This window comes from Desmodus rotundus, chromosome 6, assembly GCF_022682495.2.
Source record: "Desmodus rotundus isolate HL8 chromosome 6, HLdesRot8A.1, whole genome shotgun sequence".
Lineage (NCBI taxonomy): Eukaryota > Metazoa > Chordata > Mammalia > Chiroptera > Phyllostomidae > Desmodus > Desmodus rotundus.
Window position 1 is genome coordinate 87,136,722 of NC_071392.1, and position 11,038 is coordinate 87,147,759.

Consider the following 11,038-nt stretch of genomic DNA (forward strand, 5'->3'; position numbering starts at 1 on the left):
ACTTTGTGAAGAAATCATACAGTGTGCTACCCGAACACACAGTCTTAGAGGGTATAAAACAAGCGCATGGAGATACTTTGTGTAACAGTCTGTACATTAATCAGTATAATTAGGTATTTTGCTATATGTTTGCATGTATTCAGTTCAGCACTATGCCTCATGTCACATGACATATCATATACATTGTATATATTATTTCCTAAACTCCAAACTAGATAACAAACCCAATTAGAGTTTCAATTAGTATTTTCATAAGCCAACACATTCTCCAATTTTGCCTCTTACACATATTCTGAGTATTAATAATGCTGATATTACCTTTAGACTTAATAAAGTGGCACTGGGTTCCTCCGCCATGCCCCTGAGTACCAATGAGGAGAACACCAGGTTCCACGTAGCACTGAAGTGCATCGATAGATATTAGTAGTTAATTGTAAGGAGTCGTTGCAACGGAAGCCAAGTCATCTGGAAATAAAGTATTACAATTTCCCATGGGTAACAGAGTGGGGGTCACGTACACTTATATTCTGCTAAACTTGGTATCTTTTATTCTGCTTTAATATCCCATTGGGCAATTCTTTAATTGCTTTGAAATAGGCATGGGTTATTTCTTATCAATAGTATTTTATATAACTTTTCAAGCTGGATTTTTACATCTGCATTTAGTAAGATATTATACTTTAATATAATATGAAGTGTTTGAGGGGGAGGGTGGAGGTGGGGGAGGGAGGTGGGTTTGGCTGGGGTGGGGTGGAGGGGTGGGGAGAAAATGCAGACAACTGTAATTGAACAACAATAAAAAATGTTTAAAAAATAATATGGAGTATTTGAATATACTTAGTTTACTTACACACTTTCAAATTGTGTTTAATCCATATGATACATTGAAATATTATGAAAAATAAAATTCTCTAGCAGTTATGTTTGAAAAGAAGAGTACCTAAATCCTTAATGAACCCTTTATTAAAGCTTAAATGATTAAAACAGCCAATATTTTCTTGGCAGTTAGTAGTAATAATGATAAAATCTGACACTTTTGTTCCAGCATCAAGACTTTTTTAAAAAGTAGACCCTGATATAAAAAAAAAATTGAATTTCTCAAAGTACAGATCTATAGTACAAGTTGCTCTGAGATATCAAAAGGGAAGCCACCCCTATTTTCCCATGACCAAGCCGACACGCTCAGTGTTCCGCGAGAGCAAGAAGTGCACCTTTCCGTCAAATACATACACGTCACCCCGGGACCAAGGTCTGCCTCCTGTCAGATGATGCCGGGTGGGGCCTGGGCACTGAAGTGGGAATGTGGACCCCTCTTCTCTTTCCTGTAAGGATCCAGCCACGTGAGGGAAGGAGAGAGGAAAATGCCCACGCCCTCTTGCTGGATCTCGTCTTGCCCCTTCTCTGTTCAGTAAGGAAAGCCGTCTCAAAGAAAGTGACGTTTCTGTCTTCCAGTGAAGCCTCCGGTACAATGGCTTCTAGATGTGCGGTTCTGCCCAGCTGCTCTAAGTTGAAAATAATTTTATTCCTGAAGCCAAACGTTGTCTTCCAGTGAAGCCTCCGGTACAATGGCTTCTAGATGTGCAGTTCTGCCCAGCTGCTCTAAGTTGAAAATAATTTTATTCCTGAAGCCAAACGTTGTCTTCCAGTGAAGCCTCCGGTACAATGGCTTCTAGATGTGCAGTTCTGCCCAGCTGCTCTAAGTTGAAAATAATTTTATTCCTGAAGCCAAACGTTGTCATGGCTTTCCGCGGACAGAGTGGGAAGGGACGAGAAACAGGGAAGAGCACGATGGGGGCATGGACTATCTCTAGCCGCCAGCAGTTTCTTTCCATTTATGCGCTGACTTGTATTCGGCACATCCCCACAGCTCTCTCTACGCCCCAAGCCTGTCCTGTGAGTTCTAGACGCTAGTCTGCCCACACTGTGGGCTTCATTTCTTTAGCTCAGGGACACAAGTGGCCTTGGCCCGGATTCTGTCTGCCGCAACCTAGAAACCCACTCAGACTAGCACGCTGGGGTAAGCGTAGGGTTCACCTGCTTTATTTACTTCTTCTCATGGATTCCTGGCCTTCGCTGCCTGCAATCTAGAGTCTTTAACCATTTTTGCATTCATTTGCTTCATCTTCGGGTTGCTTCAGGTGGAAGAGTAAATTCTAGCTCCTGTTATTTTATCCTTACTGGCAACTTCCTTAGTAGTTTACTTCTAAAAACTTGTTTGCTTTAGAATATGTTGATGCCTATGAAAACTCAAATATTTAAATATAATTAATGAGAACATGCTCCATCTCAAAATATACTGTAACCAACAGACTATGACAGTCTTCAAACTAATGACCTTGAGAAAAACAGCGTTTTAGGTCTGAATATCTTTTTTAATGTATTTTTAACATTGTATTCCAACCATGACAAAATATAAGTGGAGTAAATTCTACTTATTAACTGAAAAAATACCCTATGGTTATACTTGGATTTTATGGACTAGGTTAAAAATAGACCAGGGAATATTGTCTGTTGGCAAAAGAAAAGTCATTACAAAAATGAAGTGCCCTGAATAATATATGACTACATTTATTTATATTTGCTATCTCACTTTATGAAAAACCTTTAATATTTAACTTGTTTCTTTTTAATACTATTTCAGAGTCAATAGGTTACACACAACTGACAAGAAGCTCAAGTATTTTTAAAGCTGAAACTGATACCCTATCCCAGAAAGTTTAAAGACATGACATTTTTTTTTTCATTTCACTTTTATTTGGCTTTTCTGCATGAGAATACGGTACTGATTAGGAAGTACTTGTCCTCTCCTGCCTTGAAGTAATCTTCGTTCCTGGCATAGGGCAGGGGTGCTGTAGCTTCCTTTGAGCAGTGACAGCACAGAGAGTGACTGTGAAGCAGGTGACATGAGGCTCCCGGCCCTGTTGTCACCTCGTGCCATTGCCGCTCCTTACCACCTGCGGTTCCTGCGGTTTCCACCCTTTCCTCTTTGAAAGAGCGAATGCAATCAGGGTTTCCACTACGTACACCGCTGCAGTCAAAGCGCCGTCCCCAAACAACGACTCGAAGATCTGGAAGCAGCCCAAGTGACTGTCAGCAGAGGAGTGGCCGCAAAGCTGTGGGCCATGCACACAATGGAATACTACACGGCTGTAAAAAAGAAGGAAATGTTTTCTTTGGTGATGGATCTGAAGAACATTATGCTAAGTGAAATGAGCCAGTTGGAGAAAGACAAATAATACATGATCTCACTTATATGTGGAATCTAACGAACAAAACAAAATGATGAACAAAATAGAAACAGGGGTGTGGCTTCATGGAACAGACTCACAGTTGTCAGACGGGGGTGGGGGGCGTGGGGGGAAGGGAGACTGGACGAAAGAAGGTGAAGGGATTAGCCAAAGAACATACATGTGGGAATGACTCGTGGACACAGACAACTGTGTGGCGATGGCCAGAGGGAAGGAGGGAAACGGGGGTATCTGCTATAGTGTCAGCAATAAAAATAAAGAAAAATTCCATTGACAATTATGTTTTGCAGAAAAGAAACTTAGGCCAACGTAAGGATGTTGAAAGAGTAAAATTACAGAAAATTGACAAATATGAAGAGATTGTTTTTACTTGCATGTTTTCTTGTAAACAGTTTCATGAAGTACTACATGTGATTCAATATTACACTATAGAAAATGAAATACAAATGAGTTATGTCATTACTTTGTTTCTATCTTAAGGTTTTGTCACATTATCTACAATTACAATATAGTATTTCCTACTCTTATTCATTATGAATCCAAACTTACAAAATAAGTTTTCCCTTATTTTTATTGTTGACACTATTGCCGATGTCCTTAAAATAATTTCAAATGATCACTTTCTATGGGGAAAAAATCACAGGAGAGCAGTTCAGACCACATTTTGGACCTTGGGGCTACAAATCCCTACTTACTTAGGGTTTACCTGGGGGGCAACAATTCCTTTCCTGTAGCTCCCCACTTATAATTTTCTTGTCTTTGTACCACCAAATTCCATCTGCATCTTGTAAAATATTCTGTTAGCAAAGCAGAAGCTAAGTAAGAAATGTGATGTTTTCCTAAAGCAGAAACCCACTTTGAATATTAACACACCAAATGTGTAACTCTGGCTCACTCTGAATTATCCTTGTGGGTGTTTTATTTTAAAAATCTGTACTAATATGATAAAGATAAAATAAATGAGATGTTTTCTGTATTTAGTTAAGACTTCCCCACCATCTCTCATGAAAACTGAATTAAAATTTTATGAAAAGAAATGCAGAGATTATTAAATATCCTTCAGGGACCAGTGAACATGTACTTGCATAGTTGCCTTAACTGTCTCAGATATGGACCTCCAGCTATATTGAAGTGTATTGTTGGTTTCTTTTTTAATCTATAGATGAAAGTTTTTGAGTAGCCAGTTAATCTCTAAAGATACATAGTGGTTGTTTTAGGTTGATGCTGAAATGACAAATTAATTTCCCAACAGCTATTTAAAAGAGACAGAATCCCTTAGGAGCTATGGCATAGTCTAATCTCACTTAAGATAAATTTCAGGTTCTATTACTTCGAATATTATGTTCATCACATTTTCCCACAATTTAAATGATAAACTATGTCCTGGAGGAAAACTACGTTTCCCAATCAAATAACACAGACCAGGCTTTTGAAACACACTGTTATGTTAATATTTTCTACATAAATTTATTATGAATAATGATTCATTTTCTTTGGAATTAAGGAGCTATAATGCAGTTCCATTTATCTTCCTGAATAATATTCTCTTCCTTTTGCTTTGCGGCCTCAGTCCCCAGGCTATAGGGACATTGCCTAATAAATTTTTTATTTTATAACTCTAAGGAATTTTCCAATTGTACAAAGTAAATTCATGTTACCAGTGGAAGTGCAGAATGCAAATGTGCTTATGCATCTATGTTTCCTAAGCTATAGATCACTGATGTTTCCTCCATTGTCTAGATCAAAGGCAGTGACCATGAGCTGGATTAGCCTCTGCTAAATTCTTGGGTCTTGTGGAGATGAAAAAAATGAAGTTTTCATAGGTTTTACCTACTCCCCTGCCCAAATGAAGATAGAAATCCATAATCGGCTTACATTAGGTGTTCTCCTGAGAAGCTTCTCTCTGTGTTAGGACAGGGTGGGGCAAACATAGGTTTACTGTTACGAGTATGTGAAAGTTTATTATTGTATTATTTTCCATACCAATAACTGTAAACCTACTTTTGTCCCACCTGTACTCTCCCAGAGCCGAGAGTGCAGATGATGTAATGTTTCTAAACAAAATTGATGACCCTGTTGTTTTGTGTTGAATTCAAGAATAGTAGCTTGGACAGTGAGAGCAAGAGTCCGTGGTGAACAATATTTTGGCTGCCACTTAAAATCCAGATTTAAAACATCTCCATGTTTCAATGATGCCAATGGTGAGGGCAAAATAAATTCATGTGAGTTCCTCCACAATCAACCCAAATTTATAGGCATTCTTTACATGAAAGGAGAGACATTATCGTATTCCAAAAATGTAATTTTCATAAACATTTCTCATTCAATAAGCAGTTAGAGCTTCATGTGTCATTTCCATTTCTATGATAATTTACATTTGCATGTTGGATTCACCCTGCAAATTAAATTCATCCTAAAATTAAGTTTATTATAAATCTTCCCTTGGCAAACCAAATTGACTTCTGTGTTTTACTTAGTGGCTTCATTCTCCTATTGCCTAAAAATAAAATCACAAGCACATTTTTTTACTTCTTCCTTCCCCTTATTCCTGCAGTGAACTGGCCAATGTGCTGTCCAATTCTCTAGGAATCATAAGCAAAGGACAATGTGGAAACTTACAAATACATGGAAACTACACAACACACACTTGAACAACTATTGGGTCAAAGAGAAAAATCAAAAGGGTAATTAGAAAAAATATCTCGGGACAAACAAAAAGAAAGAAAAAGAGAAAACACAACATAAAATTGATGGGATACAGCAAAAGCAATACGAAGATGGAAATTTATGGTGACAAACACACACATTAGAAAAGAAAAAGCTCGACCAACATTATACCTCAAGGAGTCGGAAACACCAAGTTCAAAGTTATCAAAAGGAAGGAAGTAAGAGTAGGACAGAAATAAGTAAACTGGAGGATATAAAAACAATAGAAGAATTCACAGAACTAAGATGTTTAAAAAACCCACAAAATTGACAAACCCTTAGCTATGCTCACCAAGAAAAAAAAAAGAGGAAATAAATTATCAAGTTGGGCAAAAAGACACATTTTTCATTTTCACCAACTTTATCGATTTGGATATTTTATGTCAGCTACTTCCTGCATGGTATAACATTGATTGTTCTCAATTAATGTCTCAATTTGGTCACTGTCAACCTCAACTTGTCTACCAGACTGTGGAGCATCATCCAATGAGAAATCTCCAGCACAAAACTTTGCAAATCACATTTGACATGTTGGATCGGTCATAGCACCTTCTCCATACACTGCACCAATCTTTTTTTTTTTTTTTTTGCATTTCAGTTGCATTTTTACCTTTCTTGAAATAGGGCGTAATATGCCAAAAATATTGCATATTTTCTTTGATCTTCAATATTAAAATGGCTGCACAAAACTTCATCATTTATAATTTTTTTTTAATGCACGCTGATATGACAGCTATCACTATACTAATGAAACTGTTTGAATGAAGAGGAAGACAACTAAGCACTACAAGAGCCATTTTATGGAAAATAAAAACAAATGAACCTTTTGGCCAACCCAATAATAAAATGAAAAATAAAATAGAAGCCGATACAACTGATGCCATAGAAATAAAAAAAAATCATAAGGCACTATTATGACCAATTATACACCAAAAAATTGGACAGCATAGAAAAAACTGGATAAATTTCTAGAACATACAACCTACCAAGATTGGATCAAGAAGTGTATAGAAAATCTGAGCACGCAATAACAAAAGCATTCCCCCTCCCCACAAATAAAAATCCCAACACCACATGCTTTCATAGATAAATTCTACCAAATATTTAAAGAAGAATTAATGCCAATCCCTTAAACTCTTCCATAAAACTTGACAGGAAGAAACACTTTCAAACCCATTTTATGAAGCCAGTATTCCTCTGACCTCAGAAACAGCCCCAGAAAACTACAGGCCAATATCCTCATGAACATGAGTGCAAAATCCTGAACAAAATATTAGCAGCCCTAACTCACCAGTACATGAAAAAGGTCATGCACCATGACCAAGTGCGGTTTGTCCCTGGGGTGTAAGCATAGTTCACCAGGCAAATCAATAAATGGGATACACCACATAACAGGATAAATATCACATGATCATCTTAATAGATGCAGAAAAAGAATTTGATAAAATTCAACACCCTTTCATTAAAAACAAACAAACAAACAACTGAACAAATTAGGCATAGGAAAAAATGACCCCAATGCAATGAAGATCATATATAAAATCTACCCCACAATATCATACTTTATGATGAAAAACTGAAATCATTTTCTCTAAGATCTAGAAAAAGGCAAGAATGCCCAGTCTTTCCACTTCTATTCGGTATGGTACTGGAAGTCCTAGCCAGAGCAATGAGACAAGAAAAATTAATAAAAAGTTCTTATATCTTAATAAATAAAATTCCTTCTATCTACCCCTCCATTGTATTACAATGCCAGAGCCATAGTCTGAGATCTTAGTACTTTCTATCCAGAATACTGCAGCATCTCTACACTGGTGCTCCCCCTGCCTCACCCTTGGCTCCTGGGGTACTGTCCCTCTCCAGGACAGGACATCTAAAATGCTAATGACATTCATCTTTGGATTAAAATTGACAAAACTGTCATAGTACCCATCATGTTGCAGAATAAAGGCCATGAGACTTTGCATTGTAAATGGCATGTGATAATTACTCCTTATCTTCTCTATTTGTCTGCTAATTTGTAACATGAAACTTGTGATTTAAGCAACAAAAACCAAACCAAACCAAGTTCTTCTCTATTCATTTAACATATCTGATACATACCTTTCTGCTGCCCAATGCCAGACACATTGCAACGATACAATATTTATAGATGTAACAATGCAGCATTATTATGAAGACAGAGTTCAGGGAGAAAAATGCAGTGTTTATAATCTCCCAATATTCCAGCTTGTCTTGGTGCCACAAGTATTATATTTTTGAAGACTCTGAAAATAGTGTGTGGGCTGTCAGTTTACAGAATTCTAAAGAAGAAATAGTGACAAATAATGTATATGTTGTATTCAGACTTGGAAACTGAATTGCAAATGAATAATCATGTTTCTTGAGCATCTTCAAAATGTACATATACCTGGCAATTTAGACCTTTCTCTGAAATTCCATAATTCAATTTGCTGCAATCTTGTCATGCTAAAAGATCCTTTTAAGGTAAAAATAGGTATCTGAAGACTTAAGAAGAAGGTATATTTAGCAATAAAGTTCAGGTAAAATCCTGAATATATGCCCATATTGATGCTACTGTTAAATGTAAATATACAGATCATATTAATAAATTCCATAATAATTTTGTTATTGGAATGCTTAAATTATAAATATTACATTTGTCAGTTGAGCCTGTTCTCTCCTCCATCTTCGGAGCCTGCGGCTCTCTGGCATCCTAAGCAGCCAGGAAGCCACTATGGGTGGGCTCCTGAGCTGGAAACCGGTATTGCCCCGTTGACTGTTACAATGGAGTAAGAATGGCTGAAGCTGATCACTAGGAAAGCTTCACATTGCTGGCCCCGATGCAGAAACAAATGAGAAAGCCCCGGAAGCAGACATGAATGGACAGTGGAAGTACTCTTGATGACACATTGTTAAAGCAACACATTGAAAAGGTTTGCTTTCGTCACCTTTGAAAGTCCAGCAGGTGCTAAGGTGCAGCCAGAGACATGAATGGGAAACCTTTACAAGGAAAAGCCATCAAGGTAGAACAAGCAACCACCCCACCACTTGAAAGTGGTAGATATGGACCACCTCCAACTTCACCCTCCACCTTCCCACCTCCACTCTCCACCCCCACGAAGCAGAGGCCCTCCAAGGGGCCTTAGAGGTGGAAGAGGTGGAAGAGGAGGAAGCGGAGGAACCAGGGGACCTCTCTTGCATGGAGGGCATATGGATGATGGTGGCTATTCCATGAATTTTAGCATGAGTTCTTCGAGTAAGAAGAGGACCATGACCAGGAAGTGGGGGTCCTCCTCCTCAAATACCAGCTCCATCAGCCGCAGTTGGCAGCAGCAGTGGAATGGGAGGACGAGCTCCTGTATCACACAGAAGAGATAGTTCTGGAGGCCTATCTGGAAGGGGACCCCTGCCTTGACATAGAGGTGTTTATTCATCCCCTGGAGGTGATGGATATTCTGCTAAAGTGATTACCCAAATTCTCATGATACCTGAACTTATGTGCCTCCACCACCAGGAGATTCTACCTACTGTGGTTATGGTCATTCCAGTTCATGTGATGACTATCCATCAAGAGGCCACAGTGAGAGAGGGGGCTATGGTCACGATCATGACTATTCAGATCCTCCAGGTGGCGGCGCCTACAGGGATTCATAGGACAGTTATGGAGACTCACCCTGCTCCAGCTACGGGAGGGCCTCTGTCATCTCCTGGTGGAAGCAGCGCTATCATGGCCACAGCGGCTCACCTGGCGAATGTAGTGGGAGTCCAGTTACTCAGCCAGCCCAGGTGAGCGCTACTCAAAGGGTCGTGGTAGGGTTGGCAGACAGGAAAGAGGGCTTCCCCCTTGTAAGGAAAGGGGGTACCCTCCGCCACGTGATTCCTACAGCAGGTCAAGCCGCAGGGCCCCAAAGGGGTGGTGGCCATGGAGGAAGCCGATCTGGCACAGGAGGAGGCAGAAGCAGATACTAAAAACCAAACTTTGGACCGAAATCCATGTTCAAAGAAACAAACAAAAAAGTGGAACTTCTTCTGTCATAGTAAAAGGAAAAAAAAAAAACGTGTTCCCTTTTTCAATTTCTGGTTAAGTTCCCCTTCCATTATTTTTATGTTCTTGTGAGGAAAAAAGTAAAGCATATTTAATCTTATGACGTTGCTTTCAACAAGCAAATGTTAAATGTGTTAAGACTTGACCTGTGTACTAGCAATTTTCCGAGTAAAAGTGTCCCTAAAGGCCCCTCTCTCATTTTTTTCCCAGTCAATGAGGCAAGCAATTCCAAGATCTCACACGAACACCTGGCCTTCTAAACGGGAGCGATGAATCCCTCCACCCTTACAGCAGGCCAGCTATTAGAGGGCGGTCAGGGCGTGCTCCTTTTAGGGTATCATGCTGTCAGGGAACTGAAATCTCTAATGTTCTCGGCAGGAAAAGCCTGAGATCAGATGCTCATGGAAGGGTAGTGCTATTCACCCAGAAAATCCCAGACCAGTGGGCGGTGCTGGCCCTGTTTCATCTGCCTGAGGTTTCCTTGGGAATCTACAGGAACCATCCCTCTCCACCTCCCCAGTAAGACCATTTAAGTGCCTGTTAAGCAACTATAGAATACTAAAAAAGGCTTTGGCCAAAACCAATAAACACATAAGTAAATAACCCGTGTTGATCAAAATATCCTTTAGAACCCACATTTTGGATGCTATAAAATAAATTACATTAGTAAATATTTATTCTTATTTAAAGGATATGTCATACTTGTGTGATCACTATAGTTTCTTTTGTGTAAAGAAAAACTGTTATAAAAAGTTTATTTTTAAAGTTTAAAACCTGGTAAAATACTCATATTAAATTTATAAAATGTTCTTATATTTCCCTTTTTCATTTTTTCTTTTACATTCGATATTTTACTAAAATGATCCGAAGTGCTGGAATTTAAATGCATCATGCCAAGTGTGTCATTTCCTGAAATTGAGGTAATAAAACCTAAAACACATCTCCTTAAATTAATATTTTACTACATTCCTCTCTCCACTGATGGTAACTCTAATATTTAAACAACGTTCTACCCTTTTAACATTGCAACAATCTT

General features: G+C 38.6%; 1 pseudogene; it reads left to right on the top strand.

Annotated features, from left to right (window-relative positions):
* Nucleotides 1–1,662: 1,662 nt before the first annotated feature.
* On the top strand, nt 1,663–9,926 carry LOC112308386 (RNA-binding motif protein, X chromosome-like; annotated as a pseudogene).
* The last annotated feature ends 1,112 nt before the right edge of the window (nt 9,927–11,038 follow it).